Source organism: Moschus berezovskii, chromosome 7 (genome assembly GCF_049115385.1).
Source record: "Moschus berezovskii isolate FMDL1 chromosome 7, NW_MosBer_1.0, whole genome shotgun sequence".
NCBI lineage: Eukaryota > Metazoa > Chordata > Mammalia > Artiodactyla > Moschidae > Moschus > Moschus berezovskii.
Genome location: NC_142466.1, coordinates 7,869,025 through 7,896,875, shown reverse-complemented (window position 1 = coordinate 7,896,875; position 27,851 = coordinate 7,869,025).

Here is a 27,851-nt window from a genome sequence, read left to right as displayed (position 1 = left end):
TCTCAGACTCTTCCTCCTCCGGGCATTCCTGACCCAAGCAGAGAAGTCACAGTTTCTTATCGGTTGAACCATCAGTAATCAGAGTTTGCCCAAAGCTGTGTTTGGTGCTGGGCTAAACGTGAAGCTCCTAACCCTCGAGGCTGGGAAAACTGGACAGCTACATGTAAAAGAATGAAATTAGAATACTTCTTCACACCATACACAAAAATAAAATCAAAATGGATTAAGGACCTAAATTTAAGACCAGAACCTATAAAACTCTTAGAGGAAAACATTGGCAGAACACTTGATCACGTAAATGAAAGCAAGATCCTCTATGACCCACCTCCTAGAGTAAGAGAAATAAAAACAAAAGTAAACAAGTGGGACCTGATTAAACTTAAAAGCTTTTGAACAGCAAAGAAAACTATAAGCAAGGTGAAAGGACAACCCTCAGAAAGGGAGAAAATAATAGCAAATGAAACAACTGACAAAGGATTAATTTCCAAAATATACAAGCACCTCATACAACTCAATACCAGAAAAACAAACAACCCAATCAAAAAGTGGGAAAGGGACCTGAAGAGACATTTCTCCAAAGAAGACATACAGATGACTAATAAACACGTGAAAAGATGCTCAACATCGCTCATTGTTAGAGAAATGCAAATCAAAACTACAGTGAGGAATCACCTCACAGGGGTCAGAATGGCCCTCATCAAAAAATCTACAAACAATAAATGCTGGAAAGGGTGTGGAGAAAAGGGAACCTCTTGCACTGTTGATGGGAATGTAAACTGATAGAGCTACTGTGGAAGACACTATGGAGATTCCTTAAAACACTAGGAAGGTGATAGGATCTTGATCTCTTCCTCTTGCACTGTTTCAAAGACAGTCATAAATTGGCAAGAGTAACCCAGTAAGTGAGTCTGGCAGTTCGGTGGCTCTGCAGCCTTCTTTCTGATATGGAACTATGAGGGGAAGGGTGTTGTAAGGGTAAACACCAGGGAGAGAGTGTATTTAGCATAGAGTCCAAGGAAAACAAGTGTGACCTGTAGCTCCTGAAGAGTTCAGTTCAGTTCAGTTCAGTCGCTCAGTCATGTCCGACTCTTTGTGACCCCATGAATCAGAGCACGCCAGGCCTCCCTGTCCATCACCAACTCCCGGGTTTCACTCACACTCACGTCCATCGAGTCGGTGATGCCATCCAGCCATCTCATTTTCTGTCGTCCCTTCTCCTCCTGCCCCCAATCCCTTCCAGCATCAGAGTCCTTTCCAGGGAGTCAACTCTTCGCATGAAGTGGCCAGTATTGGAATTTCAGCTTTAGCATCAGTCCTTCCAATGAACACCCAGGATTGATCTCCTTTAGAATTGACTGGTTGGATCTCCTTGCAGTCCAAGGGATTCTCAAGAGTCTTCTCCAAAATGGCAGTTCAAAAGTATCAATTCTTCGGCGATCAGCTTTCTTCACAGTCCAACTCTCACATCCATACATGACCACTGGAAAAACCATAGCCTTGACTAGATGGATCTTTGTTGGCAAAGTAATGTCTCTACTTTTTAATATGCTGTCTAGATTGGTCATAACTTTCCTTCCAAGGAGTAATCGTCTTTTAATTTCATGGCTGCAATCACCATCCACAGTGATTTTGGAGCTCAAAAAAATAAAGTCTGACACTGCTTCCACTGTTTCTCCATCTATTTCCCATGAAGTGATGGGACCAGATGCAGCGTTAGGGGGCAGAAAAGCAAGCTTAGTTACTGAAAGGTGAGTTAGGAGCATTAAAGTAAAGAAAGGAAGAAAACTAGGGATGTTCAGGTCTGCTTGCTATTCTCTTTGTAGTCTTTGTTCTCAGGAAAGGGAAAGAGAAAAACATTTCTCCTTTTTTTCTTTTCACTGCAACAGTATCTTGTGTTATTTGCCTTTGTATGTTTGACTTTTTTCGCTTAACATGGTGATCTCCAGGCCCACCCATGTTGCAGGTGGCATGAGTTCATTCACTTCATGGCTGAGTGATACTCCCTTGTACACATGGATCACATCTTCTTTATCCTTCCATCCACCTATGGACACATAGTCTGATTCCACATTTTGGCTCTTGTGAACAATGCTACAGTGACTGTCGGGGAGCATGTGTTTTTTCCTGTTGTTTTTCCCCAGAGAGACGCCCCAGAGTGGAATTGCCGAATCGTCTAGTGTTGAGGTCCTTTAATGGACCAGAACCTGGTGGTTTGGAGTCAACGGATAAGAAAGTAAAGGAGAGAGAAAGAGACTGATATTCCTTGGTGCATGCAGAAAGCCAATAAAGTCCCTAGCACGGGGCTTGCTCTGTTCACGAAGGCCTCAGGCACACTCTCGTTGGGGTGAAAGCGCAGAGCACCTTCTCGAGAGGGTCTTAGAAGCCTGGGCAGGAAAGTGAACCCAGAGAGCCTCTATGCTCCAAGAATTAGCCTGAAAAGAGAGAGAGAGAAAGAAAGACACGGGGACCAAAGCTCTGATGGAGCAAAGGTATTTTAATCAACGTGGTGTGGGCATATATACTGTAGTTATTCTCAGCAAAGATAAAGATTAAAATTCCAGGCTTACAAAACATAGGTGATCCATATTAAAGAGAGAGAGTTGTAAATAATCACTTTTACCACATAGTTTATAAAAAGGAAGAGGGTACTTATCACCATATAGAAAAACTAACGAAGGAAAAGCCTGGATTCCTCAGCCCCCAGGAGAGGCTTTCCTCTCCTCTTAATTCCTGAATATTCAGGAATTAATAAGGAACAGAGAATTCCTGACAGATCCAAAACAGCACACAGGAAGCCTCCTGTTAGGTGCTTCCTGACAATCTAGTAACTCTAAAAAGACTTTTAAGGAACCTCCATTCTGATCCCCATAGTGGCTCTTGTTCCCACCAGCAACATAGGCGGTATCTCTTTTCTCCATATCCTCTCCAGCATTTATTGTTTGTGGATTTTTTAATCATGACCTCTCTGTCTACAGCAAGGTGATACCTCACTGTAGTTTGGATTTGCATTTTCCTAGTAATAAGTGATGTTGAACGTATTTTCATGTGCTTTGTTTTTAAACAGTGTGAGTAAAATTTGCCTCCTGAAATTGGGGTCTTGAAAGTCTGCCGTGTTTAGAAGTCATTTTTGATTAACTACCCCAAGATATTTTTTGAAGGCTTGTCTCTTTTGCATCACCAACTCCATGGACATGAGTTTGAACAAACTCTAGGAGATGGTGAAGGACAGGGAAGCCTGGTGTGCTGCAGGCCCATGGGGTCACAGGGAGTCAGACACGACGGAGCGACTGAACAACAACTCTTTTGCAGGTCCAAAAGAAGGCCTTTGAGTGCCCGGAGAAGCCTGGTAGGCTACAGTCCACGGGGTCGCAAAGAGTCGGACACGACTGAGCGACTGAACGGAATGGAACGGAAGCACAGGTTTACAGTTGCTGCTGTGGAAATGAACACAAGAGAGCAGGATTTCTTCATGCCCCATTCTGGCCTGTTCCTGGATGTAAATTAGTGGAATGTACCTGATCAAACACCCAGAGGTTGTTTGGATGTAAAGACTTCCTCTCCTTACCCCTCATCCCCCAAACAAACCCCAGTCTTGGCAACACCACCCATTAGGTGGACTGCCATCTGAAGGTGGAGTGGATCTAAGGAAGCAGGATGGACCCAGGAACCCCGGCACAAGGGGACGTGTCTCACATCTCTTCCAGATCCTTTGGGTGCACAGGCTGGGTTTATCCGTAGGAGGGCGCTCCTGGCTTGGAAGGTGTGGACCCATGCAGAGGGAACAGGCACTCTAGGTCCAAGCAGGCGCATCTCTTGGCACATCCTCCATAACACCCTATGTCCCTCGACAGCCTCTGGAGATATGACCCCAGCCAGGTTGACAGAGTCAGAGGGAATATATTAACAATAGGCATTTCTTTCTTAATTTGTATTTTAAACTCGAGACTATTTCATTTACAATGTTGTGTTTGTTTTAGATGTACAGAAATTTCACATAAAGTTAGACGTCTGTATATTCTTTTACAGATTTTTTCCACATAGATTATTACCTTGTGCTGCATACAGTTCCCTGTGCTATACAATAGGTCCTTATTGATTATCACTTTTCCATGTAGAAAAGTGTATATATTAATTCTAACTTCCTAATTTATCCCTTTCTCCCATCTTTCCTGTTAGGAAACCAGTTTTTTTTTTCCCCTAAACCTGTGACTCTTTTTCTGTTGTGAAAATTTGCTAATTTATCAGTTTTTAGATTCCACCTATAAATGATGTCATATGAGAGTTGTCTTTCTCTGTACGACATGCTTCATTTAATGCAATCATCTCTGGTCCGTTCCATGCTGCAAATGGCATGATTTCTTCATTTTACCACTGAGAAATACTCCACTGTACACATGCACCGCATTTTCTTCATCCACTTTTCTATCGATCTGCATTTCCACTGCTTCCCAGTCGTAGCTGTTGTTAACAGTTCTGCAGTGAACGTTGGGGCGTCTGTGTCTTTTCAAATTATACTTTTCCCAGATATAGACCAGGAGAGGGATTGCAGAATCATGGGGTAGCTTCTATTCTTAGACTTTTAAGGAACCTCCATGTTCATCTTCACAGCGACTCTTTAATTTCCATTCCCACCAACAGTACAGGGAAGTTTTCCTCTTCTCCTCCCCCTCTCCAGTATTTCTAGATTGTAGACTTTGTGATTGGGGCCATTCTGACTGGTGTGAGGTGATACCTCATTGTTAGCTTGGATTTTAATTTCCCCAATAATTATCAATAAAAAAATAATATTAAGCAATATAATAATATAACATAAAGCAAAATAATATTAGTAATAAAAGTAATAAAAAAGAAATAATCTTTTCATGTGCCTTGTTTTTATACAGTGTGAGTAAATTTTACCTCTTGAAATTGGGTTCTTAAAATATTATTGACTGGGGGATTTTTGCAGAAACTAACGCCAATGACAGGCAATTTGTTATGTAAGTAAATATTGAAAAGTCTCTGGTCAATAACGTTTGGGTAACAAAAGCTATATTAATATGTCTCTGGTCAATAAGCTGTTTAAAGTGTGCCCCTTTTAAAAGTCGTTTTTCATTACCTACCCCAAGTCTCGAGGGCAGGTGTCCTTTCCTGCCCCACAGGTGTGAATGTGAAGAACCCTGCAGCGTTGGTTTTCATGTTGTTTTTACAAGAAATGGCCACAAGGCGGCAGCATTTCTCGATGCCCCAGTCTGATTTCTCGGGGAACATCAGCCTTGTGGAAAGTCCTATTCCTGGGTTATACATTGGAGTGGAATGTGTCTCATTCCCTCCGCACGTCCCTTAGCCTTTATCCCCCAGACATATCTCAACCCCTGAAGAGCCGCCTGTAAAGGCTGCGGTCATGTGGAGGTGGGGCGACCTCAGCAGGAAACTTGGAGGTGGGAATAGCAGCACAAGGAGCCATGGGGCCGAGGGCCCCAGGGGCCACCAACCTTCGGGTGCCGAAGGCTCGGTTTATCTTCAGGAGGGTCCTCCCGGGCTTGGAGAGTGTGCACCCGTGCAGAGGTGCTGCAAGTCCTGTTGGGGGTGGGAGTGGGGAGTTGACACACCGTCCACAAAACCCTGTATGTCACCCCAGTCCAACCTTGGGACCCAAGTCTGCTCAGGCTCCAGGGATGTGACACCCGCCTGGGTCATGAGGCCTGAGGACATAGAGTGTGTTTGTGTGTGAGTGTGTGTGTGTGAGTGTGTGTTAGTGTTAGTCACTCAGTCATGCCCAACTCTTTGCTACCGCATGGACTGAAGCCCACCAGGCTCCTCTGTCCATGGAATTCTCCAGGCCAGAATACTGGAATGGGTTGCTATTCCCTTCTCCAGGGGATCTTCCCAACCCAGGGATTGAACCTGGGTCTCCCACATTGCAGGTGGATTCTTTACTGTCTGAGCCACCAGGAAAGCCCCAAGGGCATAGAGTAGGTATATCTTTTTTTCCGTTTTGAATTTAATTTGTGCTTTAAAAAGGAGAACAATTGAATCCTGTGTTTTCTTTAGTTATACAACAATTTGATTGCCTTACATATAGACATCTATATATTCTTCTTAGAACTTTTTTTCCCACAGAGTTTATTACATAGTATTGAGTACAGTTCCCATTTCTATTCAGTAGGTCCCTATTGATTAACTCTTTTCCTTATAGCACAGTGTATATATTAATTCCAACCTCCTAATTAATCCCTCTCCACCACCTTTCGAGTCAGACATGACTGAGTGACTGAGCACAGCACACAGCTCACCACCTTTCCACTTTGTAACCATAAATTTGTGTGTATCTGTGACTCTATTTCTGCTTTATTTCTTTATTGTTCAGTCACTAAGTCATATCCAACTCTGTGACCCCATAGACTGCAGTATGCCGGGCTATTATTTTTTAATATTTATTTATTTATGGTTTCTCCAGGTCTTAGTTGCAGCATATGGATCTAGTTCCTTGACCAGGGGTCAAACCAGGCCCTCTGCGTTGGGAATGCGGAGTCTTAGCCCCTGGACCACCAAGGAAGTTCCTATTTCTATTTTATAGATAACTTCATTTTTACCATTTTTACATTCCACATTATTGCAGAAAATAAACTAAAGAGCCTCTTGATTAAAGTGAAAAAGGAGAGTGGAAAAGCTGGCTTAAAACTCAACATTCAAAAAAAGATCATTGCATTTGGTCCCATCACTTCATGACAAATAAATGGGGAAACAATAGAAACAGTTACAGACTTTGTTTTCTTGGGGACCAAAATCACTGAAGATGATGACTGCAGCCATGAAATTAAAAGATGTTTGCTCCTTGTAAGAAAAGCTATGACAACCCTAGACACCACATTAAAAAGCAGAGACATTACTTTACCGACAAAGGTCTGTAGAGTCAAAGCTAAGTTTTTTCCAGTAGTCAAGTATGGATATAAGAGTTGGGCCATAAAGAAAGCTGAACACTGAAGAATTGATTCTTTGAACTGTGGTGTTGGAGAAGACTCTTGAGAGTCCCTTGGATAGTGAGGAGATGAAACTCGTCAATCCTAAAAGAAATCAGTCCTGAATATTCATTGAAAGGACTGATGTTGAAGCTGAATCTCCAATACTTTGACCACCTGATGCAAAGAACTGTCTCATTTGAAAAGACCCTGATGCTGGGAAAGATTGAAAGCAGGAGGAGAAGGGGTTGACAGAGAATGAGATGGTTGGATGGCATCACCGACTCGATTGACATGAGTTTGAGCAAGCTCCAGGATTTGGTGATGGACAGAGAAGCCCGACAAAGGGGTCCACTGATGTGCAGTCCATGGGGTCGTAAAGAGTTGAACATCACTGTGTGACTGAATTGAACTGAATAAGTGATATAATACCACGTTTGTCTCTTTCTTATTTCATTTAGTATGATTTCATCTCTGCATCCATTTCTGTTTCTGCAAATGGCTTTATTACCATTTGTTTTATGACTGAGAATTATTCCACTGTGTGTGTATATATATATGTATATATATGTGTATATATATATATATGTATATATATATATATATCACATTTTCTTTATCCATTCATTAACCAGTGGGCATTTTTATTATTTCCAGGTTTGGCTATTCTTAACAGTGCTGCAGTGAACATTGAGGTGCATGTGTCTTTTCCAGTTACAGTTTTCCCAGGCTATACACAAAGGAGTGAGATTGCCAAATCATCTGGTAGTTTTATTTTTAGATTTTTAAGGAACATCCATGCTTAACTCCATAGTGTGTGTGTTCTAAGTCGCTTTAGTTGTGTCTGACTCTGTGTCTCCATGGACTGTAGCCCGTAAGGCTCCTCTGTTTATGAGATTTCCCAGCAAGAATACTGGAGTGGGTTGCCATGCCCTCCTCCAGGAGATATTCCTGACCCAGGGATCGAACCTGCATCTCTTAGGTCTCCTGCATTGGCAGGTGGGCTCTTAGTAGCTATTATCATTAACATTGCCTCATTGTACATTTGAATCGTATTTCTTTAATAAATGATATAGAATATCTTTCCATGTGCTTTTTTTCATCTACACAATGTGAGTTCGATTTAAGTCTTGAAATTGACTTCTTGTAAGCTGGCCGTGCTCTGATGTTTGAAAGTGAAAGTGTTAGTCACTCAGTCATGTCAGAGTCTTTGAGATACCATGGAATGTAGCCATGAAATTCTCCAGGCAAGAATACTGGGGTGTCTTTTTCTGCTCTGATTGCTGTGCCAAAACTTCCAGAACTATGTTGAATAGTAGTGGTGAGAGTGGGCACCCTTGTCTTGTTCCTGACTTTAGGGGAAATGCTTTCAGTTTTTCACCATTGAGGATAATGTTTGCTGTGGGTTTGTCATATATAGCTTTTATTATGTTGAGGTATGTCCCTTCTATTCCCACTTTCTGGAGGGTTTTTATCATAAATGGATGTTGAATTTTGTTGAAGGCTTTCTCTGCATCTATTGAGATAATCATATGATTTTTATTTTTCAGTTTGTTAATGTGGTGTATTACTTTGATTGATTTGTGGGTATTGAAGAATCCTTGCATTCCTGGGATAAAACCCACTTGGTCATGATGTATGATCTTCTTAATATGTTGTTGGATTTTGATTGCTAGAATTTTGTTAAGGATTTTTGCATCTATGTTCATCAGTGATATTGAAAAAAAAAAAAAAAGAATACTGGGGTGGATTGCCATTCCCTTCTCCAGAAGATCTTCCTGACCCAGGAATCGAACCCAGGTCTCCCACATTTCAGGCAGATTCTTTACCTGCTGAGCCACCAGGGAAGCATACAAATTTGGCTACTGGAGTAGGTAGCCTTTCCCTTCTCCAGTGGATCTTCCCAACCAGGGATAAAACCCAGGTCTCCCGCATTGCAGGCGGATTCTTTACCAGCTGATGATTTATCCCCAGGACATTTCTTGAGGGCAGGTGTCCTTTCCAGCCCCGTAGTCTTTGTGAATATTAGAAATCCATGAGCACTCACTTTCTGGTTGTTACAGAAAATGGCCACAGGGCAACAGCATGTCTTTAAGCCCCTACTTTTTATTTTTGTAATTTGATTTTTATATATGTTGGAAGTAGAGTTGATCTCTGATGTTTTGTTTGTTTTAGGTGTACAGGAACTTGATTCAGTTATGTATAGGTCTTTTTTGGGTTCTTTTCCCGTGTAGATTATTAGTGTGTTCAGTAGAGTTCCATATACATTAGAGTGTATATGTTAAACCCAGCCTCCCAATTTATCCTTCCCCACTAACTTTCCTTAACTTTCCTTTTTGATATTTATAGATTGTTTTTCTAAGTCTGTGAATCTGTTTCTTTTTTGTAAATCAGTTTGGTTTTTTCTTTTTTTTTTTTTTTTTACTTTTTAATTGGAGGATAATTACAATGTTATGTTTGTTCTGCCATACAACAATGTCAATCAGTTGTAATTATATATACATAGGCTTCTCTGGTGGCTCACAGGGTGAAGAATCCACCTGTACTGCAAGAGACCCACATTCAGTCTCTGGGTCAAAAAGACCCCCTGTAGCAGGGGATGCCTACCCAGTATCCTTGCCTGAGAATTCCAAGGACAGAGACACCTGGCAGTCTGTGGGGTCACAAAGAGTGGAACGTGACTGAGCGACTGACATGTCACCCTTGAACCTCCTTCCCATCCCACCATGCTGGGTCGTCCCAGAGCTCTGGGCTGGGCTCCCTATGCCTCTCAGCAGCTTCTCTGCCAGCTTCCCATTTCACACACGGCAGCGTATATGTCAGTGCCTCTCTCCCCATGCGTCCCAACCTCCCCTTCCTGCACTGTGTCCACAAGCCCACTCTCTACATCTCGGTTTCCATTCCTTCCTTCAGATAGCTTCATCGGTATTATGTTTCTAGATTCCATATATACGCATTAATATGTATTTGTTTTTTCTGATTTACTTCACTCTGTGTAACAGGCTCTAGGTTCATCCACCCCACAACTACTGACTCAAATTTGTTCCTTTTTCTGCATGAATAATATTCCACTGTATATATACAGTACACTGTATGAGTTTATAGATTCCCCTGTAAGTGACATCTTGTGATATTTGTCTTTCTCTGTCTGACTTATGTCACTTGGTATGATAATCTCTTGTCTACCCATGGTGTGGCGTTAGTTCATTTTTTTAATGGCTGAATAGTATTTCATTGTATATATGCACCACATTGTCTTCATTTACTAAGTTTTCTGGTGGTGTCTTTAGGGTTTTCTATACATAGTATCATGTCATCTGCAAATCAAGACGATTTTGCTGAATTTTTCTTTTAATGTGCTTAAGGGACATATGTATAAATCTTTGAATTTTGTTTTAACATATTTTGCTTATTTGTCTACATAAATTTTCTGTTCTCTTATCTCAATTTTAAGAAATATTTTTCTGTTTTTTGTTTTCCCTTTGACTTCTATTATGTTGCTTTCCTTATTCTTGTTTCCTTTCAGTAGAAAAGTGTCAGAAAAGGAAAAAGAAAATGAGTGAAATTAAGGTTATCATATCCTGTTCAGTGCTACAGGGGACAGAGGACAGTGAAATTTTTAGAAGTTGATATAAATTGATGTTATCAATGAAGCAAAAGAGGACTGAAAATGCTTTTACCTTAAAATTTCAAAAAGGATAGATTCAACCCAGTGTTGTTCTGGCCAGTGAGAAGGAAGACAACAGCGTGGGCCTGAGGGATGAATGGGGCAGGGAAGACAAATGTTCAACAACAAATGAAGAGCATTCAGTTTTGTTACCTGCCAATTGCAGACTGCTTGTAAACTACATTATATACTAACACATAGGAGAAATAGTCTAATGAAATGACAAAAAAACTAGTAAGTATTCCATGGATAATCAAAACACAGCAAATTTTAAAAACAGTTTTATTTTATTCAGAGTGGAGTTGATTAACAATGTTGTTAGTTTCAAGTGTACAGCAGCATGATTCAGTTATACATGTATCTACACTTTTTCAAATTCTTTTCCCATATATTTTTCCCCATTTACAGAGTATTGAGCAGAGTTCCCTGTACTGTACAGTAGGTCCTTGTTGGTTATCTATTTTAAATACAGTAGTATGTACATGCCCATCCCAAACTCCTATCCATTGCTCCCCATCCTTTCCCTCTGGTAGACATAAGTTTGTTCTGTAAGTCTGGTTCTGTTTTGAAATAAGTTCATTGGTACCATTTTTTTAGATTTTGCATGTAAGTGATATAATATTTGTCTTTCTCTTTCTGACTTCATTTAGTATGATAATCTTTAGGTACACCCATGTTTCTGCAAAAGGCATTATTTCATTTCTTTTTTATATATAATCTTCCACTGTATATATGTTCCGTTCCGTTCCGTTCCTCCGCTCAGTCGTGTCCGATTCTTTGCGACCATATGTACCACATCTTTATCTGTTCTTGTCATGGACATTTAGGTTGCTTCCATGTCTTGGAAACAGTGCTGTGAACGTTGAGGTACATGTATCTTTTTGAATTAGAGTTTTCATCTTTTCCAGATACATGTCCAGGAGAGGGATTGCTGGATCATATGGTAGCTCTATTTTTAGTTTTATAAGGAATTTCCATACTGTTCTCCATAGTGGCTGCATCAACTCCTTTCCCAGCAACAGTGTAGGAGGGTTTCTTTTGCTCCACCCTCTTTCCAACATTTTTGTTCGTAGACTTGTTGATGATGGCCATTCTGACTGGTGTGAGGTAATATCTTTTGTAGTTTCTACTTGCATTTCTCTAATAATTATTAATGTTGAACATCTTTTCATGTGCCTGTGGTCATATGTATGTCTTCTTTGATGAAATGTCTCTTAGGTCTTCTGCCCATTTTTCATTTGGATTGCTTTTTGTTATTGAATTGTATGGGCTCTTTGTGTGTTTAGGAGACTAGTTCCTTGTAGGTCACATCATGTACAAATATTTTCTCCCATTCTTCAGGTTGTCTTTTCATTTTGTTTATAGTTCCCTTTGCTGCACAAAAGCTTTTGAGTTTAATTATATCCCATTTCTCTATTTTTGTTTTTATTTCCATTACTTTCAGTTCAGTTCAGTCACTCAGTCGTATCTGACTCTTTGCGACCCCATGAATCACAGCACGCCAGGCCTCTCTGTCCATCATCAACTCCCGGAGTTCACTCAAACTCATGTCCATCAAGTCGGTGATGCCATCCAGCCATCTCATTCTCTGTTTTCCCCTTCTCCATTACTTTAGGAGAGATCAAAAAAGATATTACTGCAATGTAGTCAAATATTTTCCTCTAAGTATTCCTTGAATTATCAAAATGCAGGTACTTTTTTATTTCAAGTTACTCTGCAGTTTTTACTTTAAATAAGCTTGTATCACTTAACGATAACGAAAAGAGGCATCAAAAAATAGAGTCAATATGAAGTAGTATAATGGTTGTTGCTGAGTCACTTCAGTCGTGTCCAACTCTGTGTGACCCCATAGACGGAAGCCCACCAGGCTCCCCCGTCCCTGGGATTCTCCAGGCAAGAACACTGGAGTGGGTTGCCATTTCCCTCTCCAGTGTGTGAAAGGGAAAAGTGAAAGTAAAGTCGCTCAGTTGGGACCGACCCCCAGCGACCCCACGGACTGCAGCCTACCAGGCTCCTCCATCCATGGGATTTTCTAGGCTAGAGTACTGGAGTGGCTTGCCATTGCCTTCTCCAGTATAATGGTAATGATGTATTTACATAATCTGTACTAGTCTTATATTCCTATATGCTTAATAAGAATACTATTTTTGAAAAATTACAATATCAAATTGGCCTAGGTGATAAAAATATCTTGATTCTTCCCACACATTGAAGTATGAACTCAAAACCATATAGTATTCTAATTCATCTTATAAATTATTAAATAAATTTTAAGGAGAAAGTTTGAGTTTTCTTTCAGTAGACATCCAGAAGCTAATATTAAAAATAACTTACTAACAAGATGATTACTTATATTTAAACTTTATAGTGTATACTAAAGAATGCCTATGTGTACACATGCAGTATAAATGTGGTGAAAGTGAAGTTGTGACTCAGCACTGCTGGTAGTATTATGCTTATTGAGTTATAAGTTATAAAGTCAACATAACATACAATGGGAGTGGAAGAATCTGATCAGGCAGTATGTTGAAAATATATCATAAAAAAAGAAAAGACCATCAATTATTCAATGTAGTTATAAAAGGATTTAAAATCTATATTACCATAAATAATCCCTCTGAAAGAAGATGAGTTGAATATCTTCTTTTTGATAAAATAATTAACAAATTAATGGTAACATGTACTCATTAATTCTTCATCTGAACCTCAGTTGTCTTAATCAGTGCTGATTAAATTAGTTTAATTTTTAATAAGGATTGCAGATATTTAATAGCTATGGAAATAGACAGTAAATGGTAAGGCAAAAGGGGTTGCTTGCATTGTGACCAGAAGTAACCTCAACTATATCATGTTCAAAGAATTATCTAATAATGTAGAATAGTAGGTGGTAAATGAGCTAATAAAGTAAGTAATAGAATTCTATGTTGGAATCCAAACACAAGTGTTAAAATAACATTTAAGATCGCAGTAATTTATATAAAATCCTTGGCAGGAGAAAAGTAAGGTGTTATAACAGAAATTATAGCAGGAATAACCTCAGGCAGGTTATTTGTTTGTGGTCTGATAAGTAACAGAAGTAACATTTAATAGAGGGAAGGAGACATGAAATGAGTTGGGCAGGTTTTAGCCAATGATGGAAAGGAAGAGGGAGAGAGACTCATTTGGAGCCTAATGCAACAACCCAAGGTTGAGGAGTATTATAAGCTAAGGAGGTAACACTATGTTTGGAGGACTTTCCTCGTGGTTCAGATGGTAAAGCGTCTGTCTACAATGCGGGAGACTGGGTTCGATTCCTGGGTGGGAAAGATCCCCTGGAGAAGGAAATGGCAATCCACTCCAGTACTATTGCCTGGAAAATCCCAGGGACAGAGGAGCCTGGTAGGCTACAGTCCATGGGGTCGCAAAGAGTCAGACATGACTGAGTGACTTCACTTCACACTATGTTTGAAAAAAACAAAACTAATTTGTAAAAATCCTTTCATAAGATTCTAGAGTTAACTAGTCTGGGATTTAAGTATATACATTAAATGCAATGAGAAACTATATATATATATATGTGTGTGTGTGTGTGCTATTTTAATAAATACTATAGCATTTATTAAATGTTATTTTAATAAAATATTGATGATGTTTTAATGAAAGATCATAACACATGAAATATTGTATACATAAGCAAGCATTTACTCTTCAGTCAAATAGCTTATAAATCGTAAAGAAGTGACATTAGTAAATTTCATTCTCTGATAGGTATTTGGAACATATTGCAGATGGGAATAGTTCGAACTCAAGCATGAGCTGTCTGCTAATCATACGGGGAAGCAACCTAATGTAAATAGGCAGATGAATCGATAAAGAAGATGTGGTATATATATACAATGGAATGTTACTCAGCCATAAAATAGAAGCAAATAATGCCATTTGCAGCAACATGAATGGACCTAGAGAATATCATACTAAGTGAAGTAAGTCAGAGAAAGACAAATAACATATGATATCACTTTATGTGGAATCTAAAAAAATGATACAAATGAAATTGCAAAGCAGAAACAGACTCATAGACATAGAAATTTGTGGTTACCAAAGAGGAAAGTAGGGAGGAGAGATAAACTAAGTGTTTGGGATTAACAGATGCAAACGACTATACATAAAATAAATAAGGTCCAGCTATATAGCACAAGAAACGATATTCAGTATCTTCTAACAATATACACTGGGAAAGAATATATATGTGCGCATGTGTATATATATAACCGAACTGTATGTGTGTGTGTGTGTGTGTGTGTATAACTGAACCACTCTGCTGTACACCAGAAATACAGTAAGTCATCAATATTTCAGTTTGAATGAATGAATGAATCTCCAGCTCTGATTCAGCTCTTTGCTGAATGTCACCAAGTACTCCAGTTTACTAGAGTGGCAATGAAGGATCTGAAGTTATGATGTTGATCAATTAGCCTTGTTCATTTAAAATATCTTGATGCACATCAGAACTCAACTATCTTAAACTGAAAAATATGATGGTAAACAACCACTTTAGCAGAGTTACTCATGAGTTTCAAGGACTATGCTCAATTCTTCTTAATGACGATAATAAATCTTTATACTAGTTTTATAACTTGTAACTAATATATTATACAGCTTTCAGTTCAATTCAGTTGTTCAGTCATGCCCGACTCTACAACCCCATGACTGCAGCACACCAGGCTTCCCTACATATTCCCCCCCCCAAAAAAGTAGAAAACTATTAAGAGAACCACTCCTGAGGAATGTTTTCCGTCATAAAACATTAAATCCTTCAATTCAGTTCAGTTCAGTCGCTCAGTCGTGTCCGACTCTTAGCGACCCCATGAACCACAGCACGCCAAGCCTCCCTGTCCATCACCAACTCCCGGAGTTCACTCAGACTCATGTCCATAGAGTCGGTGATGCCATCCAGCCACCTCATTCTCTGTCATCCCTGTCTCCTCTTACCCCCAATCGCTCCCAGCATCAGAGTCTTTTCCAGTGAGTCAATTCGTCACATGAGGTGGTCAAAGTATTGCAGTTTCAGCTTTAGCATAAGTCCTTCCAATGAACACCCAGGATTGATCTCCTCTAGAATGGACTGGTTGGATCTCCTTGCAGACCAAGGGACTCTCAAGAGTCTTCTCCAGCACCACAGTTCAAAAGCATCAATTCTTCGGCGATCAGCTTTCTTCACAGTCCAACTCTCACATCCATACATGACTACGGGAAAAACCATAGCCTTGACTAGACGGACCTTTGTTGGCAAAGTAATGTCTCTGCTTTTTAATATGCTATCTAGGCTGGTCATAACTTTCCTTCCAAGGAGTAAGCGTCTTTTAATTTCATGGCTGAAATCAGCATCCGCAGTGATTTTGGGGCCCAAAAAGTAAAGTCTGACACGGTTTCCACTGTTTCCCCATCTATTTCCCAAGAAGTGATGGCACCAGATGCCATGATCTTCGTTTTCTGAATGTTGAGCTTCAAGCCAACCTTTTCACTCTCCTCTTTCACTTTCATCAAGAGGCCTTTGAGTTCCTCTTCACTTTCTGCCATAAGGGTGGTGTCATCTGCATATCTGAGGTTATTGATATTTCTCCCGGCAATCTTGATTCCAGCTTGTGCTTCTTCCAGCCCAGTGTTCCTCATTATGAATTAATTTGCTAATCATCTGTGTGGGGAAAGGAAGAAGGTTAACTTGTCAAGAAGCACCACCATTATTTTACCTACACACACACACAGTGATTTTTTATCTTTTTCAGTTTGATATTCTTCTTTTTTGCCCTTCATTACTTCATGTAGGGACCCTTGCCACTGGAATAATTTCCTGTTACCTGGAATACATCCTAGAGAATTTCCTTTAGTGTGGGATCTCCTACAATGAACTTTCCTAGTTTTTATCTTAATGCTATTTTTCATCCAAGCTTGACATATTATCACTGGTTATAGAATTCTAACTTGGTCATTTTTCTTTTCAGCAGATGGAAGATACTGTACTGTCTTCTTGCTGTCAGATGTCAGTCATTTGAAGGTAATTATTTTCTTCTGTTTCTACATTTTTCTCTTTGATTTTCTGTGAGTTCAAGCAGATATGTCTAGGTGTTCATTTGCTGTTGTCCCTTTGACACATTGCTCCTATGATTTATTTATTCCTGTTGGTGTGTTAATATGTGAGTTGGTGTGTGTCTGTGTGTTCAGTCATGTCTGACTCTTTGAGACCCCATGGACTGTAGCCTGCCATGCTCCTCTGTCCATGACATTTCCCAGACAAGAATACTGGAGTGGATAGCCACTTCCTTCTCCAGCAGATCTTTCAGACCCAGGGATCGAACCCTCATCTCCTGCCAATTCTTTACCACTGAGCCATCTGGGAAGCCAATATGTGAGTATAGAGTTATTAATGATTCCATTAAACTAGGCTGCCACTACTAGAAAAAGGAAGCCCCATATATTTTCTTTTAATGCTTTGCATAATTTTAAAATCCTGATTTTTTTCAGAAAAGTTTAAATCCAGCACTTTTATGTTTTAGCATAAAAGTTACAATTATCCTAGTTTATTTGCTCCCAGAATAATCAAGATTCCAAGGATTTCTGAAAAATTGGTTATCTTCAAATCATAGCTTGAAATAAGAAGGAAGACACTACATTTCAAAATACAAAAGTATTTCCATGAAATGTAGTGAGTTAACTATACTTTGTAAGAATTCTTTTTATACCTGTTTGTGGTATTTAAAAACTTAAATGTTAAAATAGTTGATTAGTTTGCATGATGGTTTTGAATTTCTCCTCCTACTCTCAACATTACTGTATGTTTTTCTAGACACGAACATGTGAAATATTATTAGCATTATATAAATTTCTAAGTCAAAGAAGTCTGGAGGGATAGCATTCTTAGGAGGAAAAGGGGAAAACTTCCCAGATTATAAAAATCATGTATTTCAGTTATGAATTCACCTTTCATTTTAATTTTTCTGTTCATCTATGTTGCTTAAGGTCATGAATTAGCATTTTACTGATTGAACAAAATTTTAAGTTGCATTTGCCAAAAGTGCAATATATATTTTAGGTAGACAGTGACCAGATGACTTAAAATTATCTTGATGCCAAGTTGAAAATGGGCTTCCCAGGTGGCTCAGTGGAAAGAATCTACCTGCTAAGCAGGAGATGTGGGTTCAGTCCCTAGGTTGGGAAGATCCCCTGCAGAAGGAAATGGCAACTGACTCCAGTATTCTTGCTTGGAAAATCCCATGGATAGAGGAGCCTGGCAGGCTACAGTTCTTGGGGTTGCAGAGAGTCTGACACAACTGAGTTACTAAACAAAAACTAGTTGAATAACTAGTTGAACCTATCATCTTTGAATATAGGTTATCTTTGAAAATCATAGTGTATCCTGAATTAAATATATTCTCAGTCATCATTAAGACCACTGAGGCATCTACACAAGGAATTTAAGAGAGTTTCATAAGGAACCATTCACTTGTCACCTAAAAGAAGTATTACTTTGCACCTGGTAAAGATTGAAAAGATCTTTATATGATCTATGTCTTTTATAAAGTCCTGTTAGGATTATATCTGATGAAGCATCAAAAGAGAATCATTTTGTAGAATGAAAAATCATACGAAAATTCAGCTGTTATAACCTCTTACCACACTCCTATCCCTGAATGACATTATTTCAAAACTTTCAGGAATCAGGAATTATCTGCTCCTAAGGAAAAACTGAATATTCCAATCTTATTCCTAATGATACCCATACTGTCAGCCAAGGGACCTTTCTCTTATTTAAATGTTCTACTTTCCTTCTTTCCACCTTCATTTCTGGACTCACATTTTTCTTTTATTTCCAAGTTCTACATACAAACAGACAAGAATTTGTCTTTTTTAGAGGAGGATAGCCATGTTTTTCCATTTCTAAGTGAAATTAAATCCGAAGTGAGCACTTTACCTGCTTATTAGCATGGATTTGGGGACATCTGGTCTATCTCGGGGCCCCTGCTCACTTCTACTGGACAGAACAGGAGGCCAGGGGTCTGTGGTCTCTGAAAGTTGGAAGAGGCCTCAGCACAGGAGCCTTACCACTTCTCCCACCAGGAACTCTGGGCCTGTCCTCTGTTCTCATCTAACTCTGACATCTTTTAGGACATGTATCCACCCTTCACACCAGCTTCTCTATGACAGGACAACCGTAAATGTTCCTGCTGCTGTTAAACATGCTGAACTACTCACCAGCTGGCTGCCAAAACAGGTGAGAGATGAGGAATAGGAATGTCAGAAAATATTCTGCTCAGACTTTGTTTTACATATTCAAGGAGACAGAAATGAATGTCTCCACAGATGACCATGACACATACACAAGTCATGTTTCAGGAAGTACAGGTGAGTGTTTCTTATTCTTCCCCAGAAGTAATTTTCTGCAGGATTGGTCCAAAGCACACAGGTGGTTTTCTGTAGTCTAAGAACCAGTAGTTTCAGAGGGAAAAAAATATAATTTTTTACATACTTTTTAAATATAAGATTAAGTATATTTCCCTCATTAACTTCATGTCTGATTTATAAATCAATAGTAACTGTTAGTCTATGGCATAATGATAGTTAAGAATGACTTTCTAATTTTAAAAAAATTAAGACACCAATACCAATGTACAGTGTGAATCAGTAGGTGCTGGAGGAACTCAAGTGAGTTATGCTTGTTATAGAAGCACAGGAAAAAGAAGTGTGTATTTTTTATAAATGGATTTTATTGGACCAACAGTCTCTAGTGCATTGGCTATTAAATGTTTTATCCAATGGTGGAATAACGCTTTGTGCGATTTTCTAACAAAACACAGTGGACTTTCTGGTAAGTCATTTGATTTTTTTTTTCCTAAGAAATTACAAAACAGTGTCTTCTAGGATTAAAGTTTTTAAATTTACTTTTATCAAAGTAGAATCCTAAGCTATATAGACATCATTCTGAATTGCACTGACCCATCAGAAACAGCTAAAGTAACATTATTACTGCCAGGACTGCAAAGGAAATCACATTACATGTGTTCAGAAAGAAAGTTAATTTCCAACTCCATTTTTCAAAAGATGCTCTTGCAAACCATCAATGTAATTCAGTAGGAGAGAGTACATTTCATGAATTGATCATAAACCAGATAAACTCCTGTGAGCCCAAGGTCTTGGCCACTCTGTACCTCCCCAAATAGTTAGGTTCAAAACCATTTCCCCAGAGAAAAATGGAGAAATAACTGAAGTTACATTACTAACACCCGAAGGAATGAAGACTCACGAAAGAAATTAAATTCAGATGTGAAAAAATTAAAGTATAATAATTTAAAAATATAAATAAATATTTAATTTCCAAAACCCTACTGTGAACAAGATAGTTCAGTTCAGTTCAGTTCAGTCGCTCAGTCGTGTCCGACTCTCCGCGACCCCATGAATCACAGCACGCCAGGCCTCCCTGTCCATCACCAACTCCCGGAGTACACTCAAACTCATGTCCACAGAGTCGGTGATGCCATCCAGCCATCTCATTCTCCGTCGTCCCCTTCTCCTCCCGCCCCCAACCTTTCCCAGCATCAGAGTCTTTTCTAGTGAGTCAACTCGTCTCATGAGGTGGCCAAAGTATTGCAGTTTCAGCTTTAGCATCAGTCCCTCCAATGAACATCCAGGATTGATCTCCTTTAGAATGGACTGGTTGGATCTCCTTGCAGTATAAGGGACTCTCAAGAGTCTTCTCCAACACCACAGTTCAAAAGCATCGATTCTTCGGCGATCAGCTTTCTTCACAGTCCAACTCTCACATCCATACATGACCACGGGAAAATTTTACATTTGAAGAAATGGAGATCAAACATTGTATTTGTTTTCTAGTTACTCATAACAAGTGAGCACATATTCAGTGACTTAAACCAACACACACTTCTCACAGCCTCTCAGTCTCTGCAGGTAGAGATCCTGGCACACCATCTCACTGGTCACTCTGTGTCAGGGTCTTCCTGGGACAATCTAGGTACTTTGGGCTTCCCTGGTAACTCAGATGGTAAAGAATCTACCTACAACGCGAGAGACCCAGGTTCGATCCCTTGGTCAGGAAGATCCCACGGAGAAGAGAAAGACAGCCCACACCAGTATTCTAGCCTAGTGAATCCCATGGACAGAGGAGCCTGGTGGGCTACAGTCCCTCGGGTCACACAGAGCTGGACATGATTGAACAACTAACCCTTTCAACCCAGGTACAGTCAGGAATGCACTCACTTTAGAGACTGAAATGGGGAAAGATCTGCTTCCATGATCATTCAGCTTCTTCAAGAATTCATTTTCTTACAGCTGGGGTTGAAAGGTTTTGTTTCTCAGTGGACACAGCTCTGAGATCCTAGAGGCCACCTGCAGCTCTTGCCATTCAGCCAACAAAATGATGTAAGTTGTGATTTTAACATGTCTGTTATGAAGATCTATTCAAGTGATGATTGACCTTTCAATTTTCCTTTTATTTAGAGTGCTTTATGTTCTGATGATTTTTCTTGTTTTCCTCAGTTTTACTGAGATATAACTGATGTATAATGGAATATTTGTCTCAGGTATACAACATAATGATCTGGTGCATGTGTATGAAATGATCGCTACAATAAGTTTAGTTAACATCTATCACCTCATAGGCTTACAATTTTTTGTTTGAAGAGAATTTTTAGAAGTAACTTTCAAATACACTAAACAATAGTGTTAACTAGAGTCATCAAACTATTCCACTGAAACTTATCATATAACTCAAAAGTTTGTAACTTTTGACCATCTTTATTCATTTCTGACACCCCCTCACACCTGACAACCATCAATTTGTTCTGTTTCTATCAAGTCAGTTATTGTAGATTCCACAGGTAAGCACAATAACACATTATGTCTTTCTTAGCCTGAATTACTCACTTAGCATAATGTCCTCAAGGCCCATCCCTCTTATAAATAATGATATAATTTCTTTTGAGAGTGGAATAATATTCCACTGTGTACACATGCATTTTATTCATTCAACCATAGATAGACACTTAGGTTGTTTTCCTATCTTGGCTATTTTTAATAACTTTGAAATGAATGTGAGGTTATAGATATCTTTTCAAAACAGTGTTTCTGTTTCCTTCAGATGAATACCCAGGAATGGGATTTCTGGATCATATTGTAGCTCTGTTTTGTAATTTTTATCTTTTAATGTCTGAGAAGTCAGTCATGATGTTCCATGGTTCATTATTTATATTGTTGAACTGCACATTCTCTCATTTTTTCATGATATTGTTGGAGATGAGTCAGTTTTATTAATGTCAAAGAACAGGTTTGCTTTCACTGATTATTCCATACTGTGTATGGTTTTCAATTTCATTGATTTTTTCCTTTAACTGAATTATTTATTTCATTCTGCCTGCTTTGGATTTAACTTGTACTTCCCTCTGTGGTTTCTTAACATGAAGCTTATTAAGACTTTTACTCTTTAAATAATACTCAGTGCTACAGATTCTGGAGAAGCTCACAGTCCTTCACATTCTTGCCCCTACACTGCCTCCTACCACAAACCCATCACTGTGAGTGAACAGGAATGACACTGGTGCTGCTCCAGGTCCTCCACATCCTCTCTCCCACTCTGTCTCCTATTGCACCCCACTCACTCCGAGTAAGAAAGCACCAAGGATACTGGAGCAGCTCGGCAGTCCTCCATGTTCTCCCTCCCACTCTATCTCCTCCCACAAACTTGTCACTCCAGTAAGTAAACACTAAAGACAACAGAGCAACTCCCAGGTTCTCCAGTCCTCGTTTCCACTCTGTCTCCTACTGCACATGGGTCACTCCAGGTAAGGAAACACCAAGGATGCTGGAGCAGCTCACAGCCCCACTAGGCTCTCAGTCCCACTCTGTCTCCCTCCACAAACTCAATACCCTGAGTAAACACTAAAGACTGGAGCAGCTCACAGGTCCTCCAGTCTTTGCTCCCACTCTGTCTCCCACCACACATGGGTCACTCCAGGTAAGTAAACACCAAGGATGCTAGAGCAGCTCCCAGGTCCTCCATGTTCTTCTCTCACTCTACCCCCTACCACAAACCCGACACCCCCAGCACCCTGTTCATGTGTGACTTTAGAGTTTTCCCTGAATATGTGTTTCTCACCTTGCTGCTATTTGGTCCAGGCACTGCTGTTGCTGCTGCTGCTAACTCGCTTCAGTCGTGTCCAACTCTGTGCGACCCCATAGATGGCAGCCTACCAGGCTTCCCGGTCCCTGGGATTCTCCAGGCAAGAATACTGGAGTGGGTTGCCATTTCCTTCTCCAATGCATGAAAGGGAAAAGTAAAAGTGAAGTCACTCAGTCGTGTCTGACTCTTAGCGACCCCATGGACTGCAGCCTACCAGGCTCCTCCGTCCATGGGATTTTCCAGGCAAGAGTACTGGAGTGGACTGCCATTGCCTTCTCCAGGTCCAGGCACTATTCCTCTATAATTAGTTGTATTCTGTTACTGGCCCATAGAGTATTAGTCCCATCAGAGCAAGGGCTACACTGTGGTGTTTGCATTGACATTACACTATTAATATTCATTGAATTAATAAACACTAATACTGCTCAAACTGTTCATGGGGTTCTCAAGGCATAAATGCTGAAGTGGTTTGCCATTCCCTTCTCCAGTGGAATCACCTTCCCGTGCTTATTTAACTTCTATGCAGAGTACATCATGAGAAACACTGAGCTGGATGAAGCACAAGCTGGAATCAAGATTGCCAGGAGAAACATCAATAACCTCAGATATGCTGATGATACCACACTTATGGCAAAAAGTGAGAAGAACTAAAGAGCCTCTCAATGAACGTGAAAGAGGAGAATGAAAAAGTTGGCTTAAAGCTCAACACTCAGAAAGCAAAGATCATGGTATCTGGTCCCATCACTTCATGGGAAATAGATGGAGAAACAGTGGAAACAGTGCAGACTTTATTTTTTGGAGTTCCAAAATCACTGCTGATGGTGACTCCAGCCATGAAATTAAAAGACACTTACTTCTTGGGAGAAATGTTATAACCAACCTAAGTAGCATATTAAAAAGCAGAGATGTTACTTTGCCAACCAAGGTCCGTCTAGTCAGGGCTATAGTTTTTCCAGTAGTCGTGTATGGATGTGACAGCTGGACTATAAAGAAAGCTGAGCACTGAAGAATTCATGCTTTTAAACTTGTGTTGGAGAAGACTCTTGAGAGTCCCTTGGACTGCAAGGAGATCCAACCAGTCTATCCTAAAGGAGATCAGTCCTGAATATTCATTGGAAGGACTGATGTTGGAACAGAAGCTCCAATACTTTGGCCACCTGATGTGAAGAGCTGACTCATTTGAAAATACCCTGATGCTGGGAAAGATTGAAGGTGGGAGGATAAGGGGATGACAGAGGCTGAGATGGTTGGATTGCATCACTGACTCAATGGACATGAGTTTGAGTAAACTCCAGGAGTTGGTGATGGACAGGGAGGTCTGGCATGCTGCAGTCCATGGGGTCACAAAGAGTGGGACATGACTGATTTAATGAACTGAACTCAACTGAATACTGCTCACTTGATTTTCTCAATTCCACCAGGAGTCTGGGTCTCCTCAGTTCAGTTCAGTTCAGTCGCTCAGTCGTGTCCGACTCTCTGCGACCCCATGAATCACAGCACGCCAGGCTTCCCTGTCCATCACCAACTCCCAGAGTTCACTTAAACTCATGTCCATCCAGTCGGTGATGCCATCCAGCCATCTCATTCTCTGTCATCCCCTTCTCCTCCTGCCCCTCATCCTTCCCAGCATCAGAGTCTTTTCCAGTGAGTCAACTCGTCGCATGAGGTGGCCAAAGTATTGGAGTTTCAGCTTTAGCATCAGTCCTTCCAATGAACACCCAGGATTGATCTCCTTTAGAATAGACTGGTTGGATCTCCTTGCAGTCCAAGGGACTCCCAAGAGTCTTCTCCAGCACCAGAGTTCAAAGGCATCAATTCTTCGGCAATCAGCTTTCTTCACAGTCCACCTCTTACATCCATACATGACCACAGGAAAAACCATAGCCTTGACTAGAAGGACCTTGGTTGGCAAAGTAATGTCTCTGCTTTTGAATATACTATCTAGGTTAGTCATAACTTTCCTTCCAAGGAATAAGTTACATGTGGCTAAATCAGGTGGTATCATAGATCTTAGCGGCAGAAATCACATCACCTTCAGAACCAATTTTAACCTAGAAAACCATAAAGCAAAACCTATATCTTAGGTGTACAAACATTTTTGTTGTTGTTGTTCAGTCACTGAGTAGTGTCCAACTCTCTGTGATCCCATGGACTGAATCATACCAGGCTCCTCTGTCCTTCACTCTCTCCCAGAGTTTACTCAAATTCATGTCCATGGAGTTAGTGATGCCATCCAACCCTCTCACCCTCTGCCATCCCTTTCTCCCTTTGCCTTTTATCTATTAACTTTATTAATGATTCGACATTATTGAGATCCTCAGTTTCTTTCAAAAATTCATAAGTTGTAACTTCCTTCTTTCGTAGACGTGTGGGAATTCTCCATTCCTGGAGGACCTTAACTTGCACATGTGCAAAAAAGTTGCTGGCAAAGAATCACATACTGGACAAAACAGTCTCACTCTATGTTTGTGGCCTATTCCCATGGGTCCTTGACCCTGCCTGGTAAGCACACTATTTTACCCTTGAACATCTGCCAATACTCTTTGTGATGACTATTTTTTATATTCTCACTTATCACCCCTTCTTCTTATGGGTCACTTTAGCTTCTGAACTTGTCTTTCATTTTCTAAGCAAATCAAAATCTTTATATCTTTATTCTTATTTTCCATCACAAAATGTACAATTCCACCTACCTTCTTCTTTTCAGTAAATTACAGTGTATCACAATGAGAACTGTGATGGGCATATGGTTCTTCCATTATCAAATGCAAGTCTGTTTGTGCTGTGGACTGAAAGACTTTAACATCTTAAATTACACAGTTTCACTCCAAAGCAGTCAAGGTCTCTTGCTGTCTTATGTAGAACCAGTTCAGTTCAGTTCAGTTACTCAGTCGTGTCCGACTCTTTGCGACCCCATGAATCACAGCACGCCAGGCCTCCCTGTCCATCACCAACTCCCAGAGTTCACTCAAACTCATGTCCATCGAGTCGGTGATGCCATCCAGCCATCTCATTCTCTGTCATCCCCTTCTCCTCCTGACCCCAATCCCCCCCAGCATCAGAGTCTTTTCCAGTGAGTCAACTCTTCTCATGAGGTGGCCAAAGTATTGGAGTTTCAGCTTTAGCATCAGTCCTTCCAATGAACACCTAGGACTGATCTCCTTTAGAATGGACTGGTTGGATCTCCTTATGTAGAATATCAGCTTACAAACAAGTTCTCCCGTTACATACATATTGTTCCAGGTTCTATTTTTCTATATTTTTACAAAACAATTATTTCAAAATAAGGTCCAGTTCACCACATTTTTATTCATAAACCAAGTACCTTTTTCTGTCCCACAACATTTCTGGAACTCCTCTTGGCAAGCTGATGGTTTCCCGGGCTCTAGTTCTTAGCAGGCACTTGAGGAACCTGAACTTCGTTCTTTATTGTTCTAAGTTGTACACATTCTTGTTCTATTTTTTTATTTGTTTATTGAACCCATGCACTATTGCTTCTGTTTTATGTTTTTCAGCCATGAGGCCTGGGGGATCTTAGCTGTCCGACCAGGGATTGAACCTGCACCCTCTGCATCTAATGCAGGGAAGTCTCAACCACTGCACCATCAGGGAAGTCCCCATTCCCGTGTTCTTGAAACACTTCCTCCTCTTAGTCTCCATGACTCTTCCTTTCCTACTAATTGGAGAGTTATAATTACTCCTTTTACTGATATCTAAATTCTGGGTGCTTAGTGGTGAAATTCTTTGTTCCTTCCCCTCTAATCTGTCCTACAGGCATTCAACTGATTCTATTATTTAAAATATCAATCAATGACTCCACTTATTTCCCAAGGAAAGTACATGCATTTAGATTATAATAAATAACCAAAATGTTATTTGTATATATTACACATGGAAAAATTAGTATATTCAAAAAGTATTATTTCCTACCTCAAATGTGTTTTCCTATTTCAGTTTCCTTCAACTTAGCAAATAGTGCCACCATCCATCTCATTGGCCAAATCAGAAAGCATTAGTATAATCTTTGATTCTTCTGTATTTTATTCCCTACACTCAATCCAACGTTAAGTCCAGATATGCTACCTAAAAATTATATCTAAAGACAAATATCACAGAATATCACTTATGTCTGGAATTTAAACTATGATACAAATGATACAAAATGGTAATAGACTAAGAGACATGGGAACAAATTCATGGTTACCAAAGGGGAAGGAAGGAGAGAGAGAAATTAAGATTTGGGAATTAGCAGATACAAACTAAAATAAATAAACCAGAACCTCCTGCATAGCACAGTGAACTATAGTCAGTATCTTGTAATAATCTATAATGGAATCTGAAAAAGGAGATTTATATATAAAAATATACATATATACACATACAGATACATATATAAAACAGAATCACTTTGCCATACACCTGAAACTAACACAACATTGTAAAATAACTGTACTTCAAAAACAAAAGAAAGTCACTTTGATATTATGCAGGAAAAACAATTATATCTCATATCTCCATTTTAGACAGTGAAAAATGAAATACCTATAATTTGAACTTGCCTAATTAAAGGGTATTTTGGTGGAGAAGGAAGTAGAGGTCTTCTTGTATTTAGGGGCTATTCCTGTTTAATAACAAAGTAGCAGGAAGTGAAAAACAGCCCTTTAATTTTCCCTGTGTACCTGTTTTTATTTCAAGTTTTAATATTCTTCAACACCATCTATTTTTTAATCAAAAACTTTCATAAAGTATACCCTTTTAGAAAAGAAAATTCATCTGTATTATTATAATTTTTCCTTTTCCCAATTCATTCTTTTTAAAATTTATTCTTCCATTCCTTCTGACATCCTAAATAAAATCAGCACCAAACCAAGCCTTTGCTTTTAGAACCTGTCATTACTTTTTCCAACTGGATATTAGCCATACCTAGGCACATCTATTATAGTTGCTTAAATATTTTAAAAATAAATATTAAAGCGGACAGAGGGAAAAATACATTCCCTTCAAATGATTTCTCAGTAATCAAACTGACCATTATTTCAACTTATATTTATACCCAGTGAAATTATCTTTCAAACAT